This window comes from Schistocerca piceifrons, chromosome X (assembly GCF_021461385.2).
Source record: "Schistocerca piceifrons isolate TAMUIC-IGC-003096 chromosome X, iqSchPice1.1, whole genome shotgun sequence".
In the NCBI taxonomy this organism is placed as follows: Eukaryota; Metazoa; Arthropoda; class Insecta; order Orthoptera; family Acrididae; genus Schistocerca; species Schistocerca piceifrons.
This window is the reverse complement of record NC_060149.1, coordinates 703,342,987-703,359,657: the sequence shown is the minus strand read 5'-3', so window position 1 is coordinate 703,359,657 and position 16,671 is coordinate 703,342,987. Positions and strand designations below refer to the sequence as shown.

Genomic DNA, 16,671 nt, shown 5'->3' with positions numbered 1-16,671 from the left:
CATGAAAGCAAACGTTAGATACAGGGAGAGATATGCCTTTCCTAGTAAGAACAAACCATAGGCTTTGCAAATTATTTGAGTGCAATTTTTCTTTTATTACAAACGGCCAGTAAAATGAACAAGAAATTTGAAATAGGCGGGATTGAAAAATAAAGTTTCATTCAGCTTAAATAGAGCAACGTCCGGAAGCATTAAGAGCAGTTTCTTCAGAAAAATGTTCGTCATGCAAAAAGTTTGATCAGGTTATTAATTTCAACAGAATACAAAGCGTATTTTTGCCGGAAGAACGGCCGGAATGAGCTGGCTGTTTAAGCCTATAAATATACAAGCTTTCATTAAGCAAGGACGGCTGCAACTGACTTGTGAAAACATTACATATTTAGAAGTAAAAGACAGCATGAAAAATGCTGACGTTACTGCCCAACAGCTGGGTAAATAAAACTTCAAGGAAAACGCCTCTGACTGGCCAGTACCAAACACACAGCCTAACAGAGTTAATTGTTCAGTATCCTTTAAGCTGCAACGGACGGGAAGAACTATCAGACATATAAGGAAATGTTAGGTACAGTTTACATTCTGAATAAACACGGTTGTGATAACTCATGGAGGAAGACTTACTGTTACTGTTTACTATAAAACTTTTACAGTTCCTTCAAGAATAACGACAGGAATAAATCAAGGGCTTCATAAACACTTTGAACACTTGTTAAATATCACGGCTGCGATTAAATAAGAGAAAGCAAATAGCAACACAGTTAAAGCTCTGATGTCTTTTGAAAAAAGCAAAAACAGATTGGATAACACAGATCAATCTGAAGTGGAGACATATGAGCTTTCCACACGAGTAACCAACCGTGCTTACACACGGTACGCCTGATTTCCAGTCAGTTTACACACAGCAAACACAACGTTTTACGTAGCCTTTTCCAACTGCCAGTATCTCAGCACACTGTATAACAATTTCAAGAGAGGATCAGATCACATAGAATACTGTAACAGAAAAAATGCAGTTGAGTACCACAGAAGGCGACTTTAACGAATGATGTTTTCAATACAACTATGTTTAACATAGGAACCCGATCAAATCAGTCTTACAATTTCAACAGTTAACGCAAGCGTGGGACAACATAGCTCAGACACGCATTCACGTTCGCGGGAATGCGCACCTTAGTTCCACAGGCAAAGCGTAATCGAAGCCGTATCGCAGCCGCCACCACAAGACCTGCACCAAAACACTCCTGCACTCTGCCGCATTCTCTTTGGTTGACAGCAGTCACCCGTCTCCGCTCACGCTGTGTTGCCACTATGGGCGTGTACACAACACGTGATCCTAATGCTTGCCTATAGCAGCGTGCGTTCAATTGAGAGCAATTCACTCCAACTCGCTCGCCGGCTCCCCTTAAACCTCACCAAACGCCCCGATCCGTGCTCCCTGGCCCCAGGGCCACACGTCGAAATCTTTGGGTGTCAGAATCGACCGCTGAGTAAAAATCGCTGGGCATGCATCCCAATAATTAAAACTGCGTTTTTCGTTGCGGCGAGATCTTATCACGAAATTTCAATCACAAACTTTTTCATCTAAATGAGAAAATATTTTACTGCTCTCAGCCTATACAGGGAAAATGAGTTTCATAACAAAATAAGAAATCAGAGCTCGTATGGAAAGATTTGTGTATACATTTTTTCCACATGCTGCCGGAGAGAGGAACGGTAGAGAAATAGTATGAATGTGGTTCGATGAACCCTCTGCCAAGCACTTAAGTGAAAATTGCAGAGTACTCAAGTAGATGTGGAGACCTTTATTCAAAGACTGTGCGTCCACTGAAGTCAGCGCATTTCCTGGTGGTTCCCTGGACATTGCCAAAGGCGAGACGTGGGTCTTAATGTGTGTGATCACCACAGACTGCAATGCATGCTGTGCAATGTACCCCCAAGCTGGTCACAAAGTTGGTACGGATTTCTTGTGGTAGGATGTTCCGTTCCTGTACCAGCGCGACTGGATTGTCGTTGGTGCACGTGTGGGTGCTGCAAAACGACTGCCCAGCACATCCTGCACGTTCTCGATTGGAATTAAGTCGGGGAAACCGGTAGGCCAGTCCATTCGTTACAAAAGCTCCTCTACCCACGCTGTCCGATCCGATCACGCAATATCATCCACAAAAACGAATCCAGCGCCGAAACCACTCCCCAAAAGACTAACATGGGGAAGGAGTATAGTGTCAAAAATAGCCACGAGCTGTGAGTGTACGGTCATGTTCCAGTGCTTCTGGGTTCATTATGAACCTTCAAATTGCGGGAGGTGGGAACTCCCTGGGACATTATCGAACATCGTTTTCGTGGATCAGTGTTATGGTGTGGGGAGTGCGGGCTTTCGAAAAAGGAAATGAAAAGATGGTGGTGTGATGGCCCTCAGCTATGTACCTTCCGACTCAAAGTTACAATATTAAACGTTTTGGCTGGTTTCGTTGTCTAGTTGCCGCATTACAAACCAAATACTGCTGAGTCTACAGTATACAATATGAATACGCATATGACTCGAATGGTCGAAGGTTCCTATCAATCGGTAATTGCGAATTAATGTAGAAACTTATAAATGAAAGATTGCAACTAAATAAAATCTGCAGGTACTATTTTAACGACTTTAAATGGTGAGTACGATAGTAGAATTACTTTTGAGAATGTGGTATATTTGTGCAAAACACTTATTGGTGTCGATGGTCCGGCAGTTAAATAAAATATAAGTTGAGTAACAGGGAAACCATAGATTCCTACTGCCCATAATTAGTTATGAACAACAACAACATACCTGACGAGATATACACTTCTAAATGCGCACTACGTCTTCACTGCAGAAGCCACGGAAATCACACAAGAGCACACGTCGGCACTCTGAAATATTTGCGACCACGTGCAAATTGCTCCACTGTCCAAGTCTTTGCCGCCCTCTCCGTGTCCTGCGCTGTACTAAATCACCTCCCGCTTTCATCCAGGCTCCCCATTCACGAGCGCTGTGATTGGCTAGAGCGCTCGCGCCATGTCTTCAAGCCAACGCACCTACACAAACATAATGAAACACATATGAAATACTGGATTTACATTTAAATAATTGAAATTAAATAAATATTCCTATGGTTGGACCATAAACACGCTATAAAACACATTATTAAATACATAACAATTAAATAAACATATATCAAAAGAATAGAACAGAAGTAAGTCAGTAGCCTATGTCTCTGTGTTTTCTAAAACACAGTAAATAATTGACCAATTTCTTCATGAATAGTATATATCGGATATAAACAAAGACATAGACGAATAAATATATTTCTAAACATGGTGTTACCGTTTTTCGTGTCACTGTGGAGTACTTATGGCCTGACGCAATGGATAGTTATCGGCCACTTTGACCTCCAATAACTCATGTACTATTCAAGCTACTTGCCTGTAATTTATACCAATTTAGGTTTACACTAATAGCTTTCTAAAGACACGTCGATCGACAAAATCTGAATAATCGTTTAGATTTTGGAAATTCGTTGCTGGGTGTTACTTGTGTAATTCATTGTTAGATAATAAGCTTTAAACTAATAAAGATATTGAGAATCTGATTACACCATCAGAATCGTCGTGCAAATAATGGTAATGTAGATGTTTCTCTTTGAGGTATCATGATTCATCTGGCTACTATTAACTTCTTTACGAACTGTGAAATATCTGCCATTAAGGTTTCACAAAGTCCGCCATGTTTGGCACTTCCAGCGAGTCTCCTTCATCAACACAGCGTCACCATGGAATTCCCAGCCACGTGGCTGGACCGGCCATTGTGCGGCATCACGCGGTTGCTAAGCTAATGTTCGGCACCACGTGGTTGCTGCCGGGCCGTGACCCACCGAGAGGCCCCAGCTCGGCCACACCAACGCCGAACTTAGAATATTTTCAGGGCGCCATAATTCGCCCGTTACCTCACATGAGGCATAATATTACATGGGCTTACTGACCTCCAAATCTTTGAATATGGTTAAGTGGATCTGGCTACACAGCTGTCCTCTTAAACCTCAGCAACAGTTACAAGGTGATGCCTAGTATTGATAACATACCTGAGCCAGTAAGGGATGCTTCGTCTGTTGGGCGAGTGACCCGTTTTCCTGACAAGTAGAAACAGCACAGAGGATGGGCAGGTTGGTAATCGTTAGCACCAACGTTAAGTGGGTAATACTGCTGCTAATGGGAATAGCAGCAAGTCGGGAATGGAGACCAGTGTACATTCGTTATGTTTGCTGAGACGTCTCATTCGAGATGTGGAGGGGGCTCTGCTGATGGCTATTGAAAACACTGGGTTGCACACAGCTGCAAACTGAAGCTCGTGTTGGCACGAGTGATGCTTAGTGCCTGAGTTCTATTCACTTAGGCGTTTGGTTGGGTTGGTGAAGGCAGATAGCGTTGCATGCAGGTTGCAAGAGCAGTTAACTGCTTGCAGCATCGTATCCAGAGTCGGTCGCCCTGCTCTGAAGTGAAGCCTGTTATTAGTAGTAAAAACCAAGGCTCGGACGAATTTGCGACCATCTCGGATGCGAATTTCGCATTTTAGGATCCAGAACTTTACGGCTACTCTTATAGCAAAGCATATGTGGCGTGAACATGGCGGTTTATTTGGTTAAAAGAACCATCTTTCGGGTTAGTAATGAACTGCCTGCCGAAATTGGAGCTATATCAGTCACATTGAACTCAGAGCGTTCGTCCGCACAGATCGGGAATAGAGAAGCAGACTGAAGTAGCATTCATGGTAACGTCGCAGATATGGTATGAATTTCTGCAGATCAAAAAGCACGCATTTTATTAATAACAAAAAGTTAACTGAAACTCGAATTGAATAGTGACGATTTTCTAAAGTTAGACTAAAATATATTTCACAAAGACAGGTTAGACGCAAATGGTAGCCTCTTCTGACTTCTACGTTACAGGCTGACCGGTTTTTGCTGCAGTGTTGCGTGTGCGGTAGTTGTGGAATAGGTTCGACGGTACTGTGGCGAAGAAGGAGCCAAGAACGTTCAGTCAACAGGAACATTTTCGCCTTCTATAGAGTACTCTGACTTCATTGACCCAGGTACCTATTATGGCTAGAAGACAGAGGGTGATGTGTGCTGAGGCACCGGCAGTTAGCGGCAGGCAGCGACGAAGCTCATCCAAGAGGTTTTGCGGACTTGCTGGCGTAAGGCCAAGCCAGGCGGAAGGCCATCGACTCTGACTCGCTGGCTGAACCTGCGCAGGCTACACGCCGAACCCAATACCCTTTGAGACTAACTGGAGTGTCAGGTGATGGCACGCTCTGGGCGTCCTCGCATATGTGCATCCTGTTGGAACCCTGGAATCATCGATGCTAGTTGGCCACTTGCAGATCAGCAACTTCGGCTAGTTAATGATGCTGTTCGATGAGGCTAGAGTAGCTTAGTCCTATGTTCGTTCGATGACTGGCGCAGAGCTGCGCCGGTCGAATGAATGCATGACGCCAAATGGATGCTGCTTCTGGCCGAGCTGGGAACACTTAAACTCGTGGCAGTCAGTTGTGTTATGACAAGAAATAAACGCCCATCGTGTGGTAGGCTATGGAAATGCCACTTTGTGTTACTGCAACAGCCTAGTCAGTCACCGAGGGCAGAATGTCACGATGCAAGGTGCTGTATCAGCAGTATAGCAGAGCCCAGCTGCAGAGTTACGTCAGTGGCTGCCCGCATGTCACCCAGTTGGCTGCGAAGGCTTGCTTGAAGCTCATGCCACAAGACTAGTGAGGTTATCACGGATTCCGCATGAGAAATAATCTGGACGCATTTAAGTATCAAAGGTTGGTCAATCATGGTAATCGGATGTTTTCATGGACTTCTTGTGCCGGGAACCGTAATAGCAGAATAGTAAGACAGAACATGCCGTACATCCTGAGAGTTTCTCGATCGTGCTATTCTAATAATGGGATAATTCACTTTGCCATTGTAGAATGTGACAGTCACGCGATTAAAAATGTTGTTAGAGACATGAATTCGTGTAAGATCATTTATAATGGCTTTATGAAAATTACTTTGAACAGATACTTAGAGAATTGACTCGTGAGGAAACGTCTTCGATCTCCTAGCAAGAAACAGACACGAACTTTTATAATCCTGTTAGGAAGAGGAGAGTTTTGGTAGTCATAGGGCTGCGATATCATCAATGATTACGTGTGTTACAAGGAGTGTTAATAAAGGTAGGAAAATATTTTTGCTCAGCAAGAGTAACATTTTAGCAATTACACAATATCTGAGTAGTAAGCATAAAATATTCAACTGTGAGGACGAATATAAGGAAGAGGTGGAGTCCGAAATCAATTCTCACACACTTTGAAATTAGAAATGCCCCCCGCATTAAGTATGACTCCGGCCCTACCATCTAACTTCACCCACTATAAATCATCTAATCACCTATTCCTGTTATGGAAAAACTTACAATTTAATGTGAAATCTAGAGAAAATTGTAATTTGCAAGGTTAGGAAGTTTTATCATTGATGAAATACAGTGTGCAGAAACTGAAGAATAACACATTAAATATGTGTGATTAACTTTAAACGGTACTGATGACCTCAGATGTTAAGTCCCATAGTGCTCAGAGCCATTTGAACCATAACTTTAAACAGTGAAAGACATTTTTATTTTGTAATACGTTGTTTTTAACTTTTAGACTTAACATTTCTCAATAAGCAGATTTTGACAACCATCTCTAGAAATTAACTGACTGTAAATTACTTTCTCCAGTTCCACGTTTCCTACCCCTAGGATAAAAAATTAAGTGTCCACACTTTTAAGAAGGTATTCTTATGAGCGGCAAAGCACTGGGCTCAGCATACAAATATTTCAACACAGCAACCACTGAGGTTCACTCAGAGCCGCAGATCCTTTTATACCATCATCGCCCAGTGCACATATTAATAGTGAAGTGTGTCATAGGTTACCGAGCTATCAGTCACTACATGGGAAGCCAGAAAGTTTCTCACATAAACATGAAATGATGCTGCACACTTTCTGCTTAAAGCCTCGGAGAGTAACCATGTTATGGTAGTTTAATAAGCATTATGTTATGGTTCAGATAACAGCTGACTGCGCATTATGGTTGCTTCATAAGAAGACCAATAAAAAACATTCGTTTTATAAATTAAAACGCCTTTTTCTTGTTGCGGTAAAGTATTTGCCTTTAGAGGCGTTTCATATTTACATTAAAGGACAGATAAGTATGTTTCAAAAAAGAATAATGAAGATGTCTTTAACGTAAGAGGCGCAACGCCTCTGGGAAGAAAATCCAATATTGCAATAGGATAAGGGCTTTTGATTTTCTAAAAGGCTTATTTATATACTTGCAGCGGAAAATGATCACATCAACGAACTTTTAACAGAAAACATGTGAAAGAAAATACTGCGTTGCCATGACCCTCATTTTTCATTGTGAGACATCATGTTATTTATGAAATAATGTGTCAGGTATGGAGAATACGAAGACACGAGATGAACGACTGGGACTCCATAAAATTAACGCTTATACTGACAAAATCTGATAAAACAGTTATTTCTGGCAGTATTTATAGTTTCAAAATGTGCACTTTTAATCGGAAATTAGTTATTGACTTCAAATTTCTTCTTCCGAAATTGTTTTATACACAATACACATCCTTTTGGAAACAAGAAAGAAACAACAGTGGCCTCATATTACAGTAAAGAGACGACATTGTCTAGTAATGTTGTGATGAACTACTGGTACTTCCCTCTTACGGAACTTGTAGTGTAAGAAATGATTTCCACACTGTGCCATGGTACTCTAGGGGCGGTCCTTCCGCATCCGCACTGGATCGGTACTATCTACACGAAGGGAGACCCGCGCTGTACTGGGATCGGTGTTACATGTACTCTTCACAAGCGACGTGCCACAGTCCACGAACTGTCAGTTGGCTCTATAAGCTGATCATATGGCGCTCCTCCTGAGTAAGAGCAGGAGCCACCACATGCTCCGACGTCAACTGCAACGACGATTAGACGAACTGTCCTCACCCACCACAAACCGTCTGGCATACAACCTAGACAAGAAAGACAAGACACAGACCCTCTTCGCCTGGCGCTACGTTCCGGTCGTACTATCACCAGCTGTAGTCCGGGGTACACGAGTACCTTGGTCGAAAGCAACGTGCGTTATCTTATATATTCGATTCACTGGGCACGGTACAGGATCATTATAATTAATAGATCACTACTTGCGAGGACCCCCATAAAGAACATGTGACTGCAGGAGAATGAAACTTTGTGGAATCCTTTATAAACACATGTGGAAGAGAAATAACAAATAAATCACTGAATGAAACATTTTAATTTCTAAATTACAAGGAAACATTTGTTAGTTGCGTACTATGTTTACGTTCTAGATTTTAAACGATTCTCAGTGTGCGACAAACTGCATCTATGAGAGCCTGGAACAGAACTAAAGACACCATTTCACTGAACATTCCCATCCAGGCGTTGGGGTAATCAGCAGATCAGTACCCGTTGGCCCTACCTGCTGCGCATTTCAACTGCCGGCAACTACCAGACCACAAGAAAACAAAGAGAACCAAGGTAAGTCACGTGTTAAGTAAATAAAGGAAAACTGGTAGATGGGATAAACGACCATAGTTTTAAGCTCCACCACAATGTGGAAAAAAATAGCTCAGTAATGATCTCTTGGCTGACTGGCTAGCCACAGTAGTCAGTAAACTCCTAATGAATGTGTGGACGGCTGTCGAAAGATAGAGGATTGTGACTGAAATGACTCGACTTGAAAACTGAACAGATTTTATCCGACAGAGAATAATTTAGCTAAAGCCCAGATACAAAGCTTTAATTCCCATCAGTACACACTTGTTTATGGAAGAGTGCGTGACTCTCTCACACAAATTACCTACCTTAAACGATGATATACGTCCCTCCCAGTGCGGTAGGAATTGTTTGTCGTTGCATATCAGTATGCGACTGTGATTGAAGCTGATCCACCAGTTCACTGTCAGTGGATGAGCAGCTTACTACGGACGTCTTCTTGAGCCAGAAGGCAACAACGATGGGGCTTTTTCACACGCTCAGGGGACACGAAGTGCAGAAATATACATATTTTTTCCTTTTGTCCTCATACACAAAATAGTCTAGTGGAGCTCAAGGAGATGTGTGTAGTGAAGTACACGATACAGGCATATTAATGTGACCATCGCTTTCGTTCGATTTCAACGTGTAATAACCACACACAGACGTCAGATGACAGCACTAGCAGTGGAAAGTATATAAAGACTGTCTGGGGGAAGCAGTGCAGTCGTTGTCATAATTTTGAAACAGAGCGACTTATCAGACGTCCAGAAGAGCATCATCATTGGTTTTCGGGCCAAGGGTGGAAGTATTTCCGAAACGGCTAAGTTCCGAAACTGTTCGCGTGTTGCCGTGGTTAAAGTATACGGCGAATGGCAAAATGCCGCTATCCAAAACAGGCGCCGGGGCAACTGTGGTGCACCCCAGGCCATTCAAGATAAGGATGAACAACGGCTTCAGAGGTGTGTACGGGTAGAGCTCAAGGAGATGGCATATTAATGTGGCCATCGTCTCCCAGATGCACCAAGGGCCTACAAACAGTGTCTCGTCAGCAAGCATTCAGCAAATGTTTCTGTGTGTCGGCCTGCGTAACAGGTCCTGGCTCATGTACCCATGCTGACTGCGGTTCATCAGCAACGAAGGCTAGAATTTGCATGCCAGTACCACAACGGGACATCCACTGAGTGGCGACAGGTGACCTTTACAGATTAATCACGTTTTATGCTCCACTGCAGAAATGACCGTTGGCATGTACGGCGTGAAGCATCTGAAAGCAAAACACCCTGCAACAATCGTCCGGAGGCCACAGGGGGGAGGACATTCCCTGGGTGATCTCGTCATTGTGATCCATTCTTGGTGACCATGGTGACCCCTACATGTAATTTATTTTCCCTAGGCATCATGGCATCTACCAGCAAGACAATTCAAAGTGTCACACAGCTTTCAGACTACATGCGAGGTGCAAAGAGCAGCAGGATGAGTTACCGTACTCCCTGGCCACCAAATTCTCCGGATTAAAACACAAACGGGAATATGCGGGACCATCTCGATCGGGCTTTTTGCACCATGGCTCCTAAACCGAGAAAACTAGCGCAGCTGCCAGTGCCCTGGAGTCTGTATCGCTTTATATCCCTGTCGTTTCGTTCCAGAACCTCGCTGACTATTTCTACACGTTGCGCAGCGGTCCGCGCTCCAAAAGGTGGATTTTCAGCCTTTTGACAGGTAGTCACAATGTGATTGGACAGGGTAGGTTCCCACTTCTATAAGCAGCGTCTTTTCCTTTGTGCGCTATTTGATGGTAGGGGTAATTATTTTCTTAACACTCAGACGCTTATAGCAAAACTCAAAGATTATTCTCAGTTACTACGTCGGTGAAGTATCTTCTTGCTAACATTCCAACATATGGCGAAAGAAAATTAAACCTTTCACTCACCATTGCGCCAGGCGATAGTGATCTTGATGTCTTCCTGCACAGATGGGAAGCGACTATGCCGGATCAGTAGGAATTCATACACGTCAAGTCTTCTTCCTGGCAGACAACGCCTGAAACAGAAGACATCACCTAATGTCGCACACAATCTATTTATTGACTTGTTAGTGTCAGTTTCGGTAACTGGATGTAATATAAAATAGTGCTTCATGGAGTTCATTCCGATTTGCGTATGAACTTTGACAAAATAATGAGCAGAAACTTCACTTTCGGACAGAATTACGCAATCGTATGTACGCAGTACAGAAGGAATCAGTTGTCTGCGCAACATTTACAGATTTCACGAATGTGTTTTCTGTTATTGTATTTTTTCCTTCTTTTCCTCACGAACATCAGGCGAGGAACGAAATTATTACGCCTGTATATGATCTACGCAGTTCGTCGGGTAAGCAACTCACTGAGGAAAAAAATGGATTTCAGGGAAACGTGTTCCCGTGCAATGCAATATCTTTTTGCTTCAATGTGTCAAAAAAATAAGGAGTCAACTTAGAAACACGTTCATCTTTGGCTGACTTCGAGAAAGGCTTTAAGAAAATCAAAGGAAAAAAATGGGACATCATGAATCATCAACAATAACAGTAGCCTCTCATTTTCAAGTTAATATTATTTATGTAAATAAAGCAATTGTGATTGATGGTGGTGGCAAGTTAGCAGAACTAATAATTATAAAGGAAGGTCTGAGACAAACATGCAATTTATCCTCTCCTTTTGAAATACAGATAGATGTCTGGTTCTACAGAAAAGATAATGTAATTATTTTATGGATACAGTTGAATCAGTTCTCTACGCACAAATCAGTTACTTATTTTGACAACTTCACATTGGTATTCTGAGGAGAAAATGACTTCGAAATAGGAACACAACACGTCACAAATACGGTGTGAAAATATCGGCTAGGGAATAGGTAATAGTGTCTCTGAGACAAAAATCTTTTTTGAAGTAAAACTGTCATTATGAAAACATAAGCACAAATGAAACATAATGAAAACTTGAATGTTGTACGTATTATGTTCACGATATGGGGGCTTAAGGGGAAGGCGATGAAACCAGTAAGCATCTAAACAATAAAACACGTAAAAAGACATGTCTGAAAATTTTCAAGATGGTTACTACTCTGACACTGCTGTAAGAACCTACATCATTGAATTTAAACAGGAACTATTGGCATTGCTAAATTGCGGACGTGAAAATTTTTAATAGTTACTAATCGATATAATACGTCAGGCAGAATGAAAAATGTTGATGCTGGAACAGAAAATTTTATAGCCATCGCACAAAAGAAATCGAAAGATAGCAGAATATTGAACGAACATCAACAGTGGAAACATCCATGAAAAGTCCCTCTAGAACTGAAAAGTTAAAAACGAAAATAGAGACAAGACCGTGATATATGAAGGGAAAAATGATAAAAATGTATGACCTAGATTGAAAATGAAGATTATGACGACGTTTTTAGCAGAGACTTTTGGAAATTTATGGTAAGGTCTTATGGGACCAAACTGCTGACGTCATCGGTCCCTCAGCTCACGCACTACTTAATCTAACTTAAACTAACTTACGCTAAGGACAACACACACACCCATGCGCGAGGGAGGTCTCGAACCTCCGACGGGTGGAGCCGAGCACAGACTTGTCAAATGTCAATGACACATCTTCTTATCCATCATGTGACAAAATCTGTTGTCTCGAAGTCACCTTACCTCATCCTACACAATTAAAAAAAGTTTTGCATCACCTCGGTTCCGAGAGTTCCGGAACCTGTACAGAAAATTGGAATAGAGATCAACATAAACATCATTTCCGCCCTTTTTATTGCCCATGAAAACCACACATTGCATGTTGTGCCATCATACAGTGAGACCTTCAGAGGTGGTGGTCCAGGTTGCTGTACACACCGGTACCTCTAATACCCAGTAGCACGTCCTCTTGCATTGATGCATGCGTGTATTCTTCGTGGTATACTATCCACAAGTTCATCAAGGCATTGTTGGTCAGGATTGTCCCACTCATCAACGGCGATTGGGAGTAGATCCACCAGAGTAGTTGGTGGGTAACGTCGTCCATAAACAGCCCTTTTCAATCTACCCCAGGCATGTTCGATAGTGTTCATGTCTGGAGAACATGCTGGCCACTCTAGTCGAGCGATGTCGTTATCCTGAAGAAAGTCATTCACAAGATGTGCACGATGGAGGGAGCGACTTGTCTTCCATTAAGACGAATGCCTCGCCAATATGCTGCCGATATGGTTGCACTATCGATCGAAGAATGGCATTCACGTATCGTACAGCCGTTACGGCGCCTTCCGGGACCACCAGTGGCGTACGTCGGCACCACATAATGCCACTCCAAAACATTAGGGAACCTCCACCTTGCTGTACTCGCTGGAAAGTGTGTGTAAGGCGTTCAGCCTGACCGGATTGCCTCCAAACACGTCTCCGACGATTATGTGGTTGAAGGTATATGCGACACTCATCGGTGAAGCGAACGTGATGCCAATACTGAGCGGTCCATTCGGCACGTTGTTGGGCCCATCTATACCGCGCTGCATGGTGTCGTGGCTGCAAAGATGGACATCGCCGACATCGCCATGGACGTCGGGGGTGAAGTTGCGCATCATGGAGCCTATCGCGCACAGTTTGAGTTGTAACAAGATATCCTGTGGCTGTACGAAAAGCGTTGCTATCAGGGTTCCTCAGAGCCATAATCCGTAGGTAGCGGTCATCCACTGCAGTAGTAGCCCTTCGGCGGCCTGAGCGAGGCATGTTATCGACAGTTCCTGTCTCTCTGTATCTCCCCCATGTCCGAACAACGCCGTTTTGGTTCACTCCGACACGCCTGGACCCTTCTCTTGTTGAGAGCCCTTTCTGGTACAAAATAACAATGCGGACGGATCGAACCGTGGTACTGACCGTCTAGGCATGGTTAACTACAGACAACACGAGCCGTGTACCTCCTTCCTGATGGAATGACTGGAACTGATCGGCTGTTGGAACTCCTCCGTGTAAGAGGCGCTTCTCATGCATGGTTGTTTACATCTTTGGGTGGGTTTAGTGACATCTCTGAACAGTCAAAGGGACTGTGATACAATATCCATAGTCAACGTCTATCGTCAGGAGTTCTGGGAACCGGGATGATGCAAAACTCTTTTGATGTGTACATATTTGCACGAGTAAGCTCGATAGTCTCTATTTACTGTTTTAGGATCACGTCTTCGTCTAGATTCTATATATGTGAATGCACTCAAATACTGACACTGCGTGGTTTTGTCTTTTGTCTTTGTTTTAATATAAACCTGGACTCTGGTGAAATAGTTTGCTTCGCACTTAACAACCAACTCTGTTATGCGATTACCAGGGAGTAGATACTCAGATCGTTCCATAGAACCATAGTGTGCACAATTTCAATGAAGCGCAAAATAAAAAAAAAAAAATCTCTTGGAAAGAATGGACACACTAACACTCTTCCCACAGATCCTTCGTGACGTGGTCCATGAAGACGTAAAAAAGGTGAAAAACGTATATTTTTTTCCTTTACACTATAGTTGAAAATCCTCCCACAAACTTTTGAACATGCAGACTGATGCACCCAAGTTGAATCACTCGAAACAAAATATATCCAAAACGAGTAAATGTATACAAGTGTGATTTTTACTTGTAACAACTGACACCTTGTCGAATTTTTCTGATGCACGCCAGTAATTGTTAACGTTTATAACCGTCGAATTATAACGGATTATTTTTAATGGAAGTATCTAACTTTTTCTGTGGCAGTTGAAAGTGCTTTCGAAGAGTACCGGAAGGACGTGGCATGCGTTGAAATTTACGAAATAGCAACAAGATATACCGTCTCAAACCACTGACCTGTCGTAAAGCTGAGAGGTCGTAGGAACACCCTCACTACTGTTCCAAATGTGAGCAAACATTTGTGCCAGGTATTCGTTTCGTATTTAACCCGTGCCGCTGAAGCCCTCTGCTGTTGTAGCGATCAGACAATAGCTCGTGAAACTATGCAGATTTTTAGTGTACACGACAGTCGAAGAAGAGGATATGGTTTTTGTTTAGGGGAAACGTCACCAAACCTTTAGGTCAGTGGTGCAGTTGTTTGCTGAAATGTATCTTGACCGTGCCAAGCCGTCACGATCTACCTTCTGTTTCCGAAGTCCATTTCCAATGCGAGTAATCTTCTTTAGTTCTCAAGTATCTGCAGCTTAGGTCCTAAAAAGCCAAGTTTTCAACTGTGGTCTTGTAGGCAGTATTTATGGTTTTCCTATTTCAGTTGAAGTATTGCACATTTACTCTGGAATAATTTGGTTTTTCATATCATCCGTTTTCTACCATCTGATGACAACCAGACTTCTAAATGATAACACCCTTCGCAGCTTCTAATCCTTTATCACGTGGAAGCTTAATAAAGTCGTCGCTATATAATGTGTAGACCTTTTCTGACATGATGACTGCGTAACTGTCTCCTGACTTAAAAACTAATATTTTTTTGATTATGAGTTTACGCATGTATTTTAGTATACTTCTGCCCTGATTTAATAAGTAACGGGTGTTGAATGTTTTGTTTACTAGCCATAGTCAATAACACACAATTTGGCGATAGTATTCAACTCAAAGACAGACAGTTGGAAACCTATTGGTGACAACATTGTACTGTAAACACACTGAAGCGCCAAAGAAATTCGTATAGTGTTACGTATTCAAACACAGAGAAATGTAGACAGGCACAATTCAGCATTGCGGTCGGCCACGTCTTTAGAACACGTCTGGCACAGTTGTTAGATCGGTTACTGCTGCTACAGTGACAGGTTGTCAAGATTTCAGTGAGTTTGGACGTGGTGTTACAGTCGCTGCACGAGCGATGGGACAGAATATCCGAGATAGAAATGAAGTGAGGATTCTCCGGTACGACCATTTCACGAGTGTACCATGAATATCAGGAATCCGGTAAAACATCAAATCTCCGACATCGCTGCGGCCGGAAAAAGATCCTGCAACAAAGGGACTAACGACGACTGAAGAGAATCGCTCAAAGTGAGAGAAGTGCAACCCTTCCGCAAATTGCTACAGATTTCAGTGCTGGGCCATCAACAAGTGTCAGCGCGCGAACCATTCAACGAAACATCATCGATATGGGCTTTCGGAGCCGAAGGCCCACTCGTATACCCTTGATGACCGCACGACACAAAGCTTTATGCCTCGCCTGCACCCGCCAATACCGACAATGGCCTGTTGATGACTGGAAACATGTTGCCTGGTCAGGCGAGTCTCGTTTCAAATTGTATCGAGTGGATGGACATGTACGAGTATGGAGACAACCTCAGGACTCCATGGACCCTGCATGGCAGCAGAGGACTGTTCAAGCTACTAGAGGCTCAGTAACGGTATGGGGCGTGTGCAGTTGAAGTGATACGTCTAGACACGACTCGGACAGGTGACACGTACGTACGCATCCTGTCTGATTACCTGCATCCATTCATGTCCATTGTGCGTTCCGACGTATTTGGGCGATTCCAGCTGGACAATGCGACACCCCACACGTCTACAATTGCTGCAGAGTAGCTCCAGGAACACTCTCCTGAGTTTAAACACTTTCGCTGGCAACCAAACTCCCCAGACATTAACATAATTGAGTATATCTGGAATGCCTTGCAAGGTGCTGTTCATAAGAGATGTCCACCCCCTCTTAGTCTTACGGATTTATGGACAGCCCTGCAGAATTCATGGTGTCAGTTCCCTCCAACACTACTTCAGACGGCCGGCCGGAGTGGCCGAGCGGTTCTATGCGCTGCAGTTTGGAACGCACGACCGCTACGGTCGCAGGTTCGAATCCTGCCTCGGGCATGGATGTGTGTGATGTCCTTAGGTTAGTTAGGTTTAAGTAGTTCTACGTTCTAGGGGACTGATGACCTCAGAAGTTAAGTCCCATAGTGCTCAGAGCCATTTGAACCAGTTTGAACTATTTCAGACATTAGCCGAGTCCACGCCACGTCATGTTACGGCTCCTCTGCGTGCTCGCGGGGGCCCTACGCGATATTATGCAGCTGTACCAGTTTAGTT

The 16,671-nt window shown here is 43.2% G+C and overlaps 1 long non-coding RNA gene across 2 annotated transcripts in view; it reads right to left on the bottom strand.

The window, feature by feature from the left end:
* LOC124723029 overlaps nt 1–16,671 on the bottom strand; it is a 305,630-nt gene that overhangs the window by 176,252 nt on the left and 112,707 nt on the right. For both annotated transcript variants that reach the window (XR_007006483.1, XR_007006482.1), the window contains exons 2-3: nt 10,553–10,662; nt 2,807–3,054 (exon numbers count right to left, since the gene is read on the bottom strand). This is a non-coding gene — a long non-coding RNA (uncharacterized LOC124723029). The remainder of the gene's footprint in view (nt 1–2,806; nt 3,055–10,552; nt 10,663–16,671) is intronic.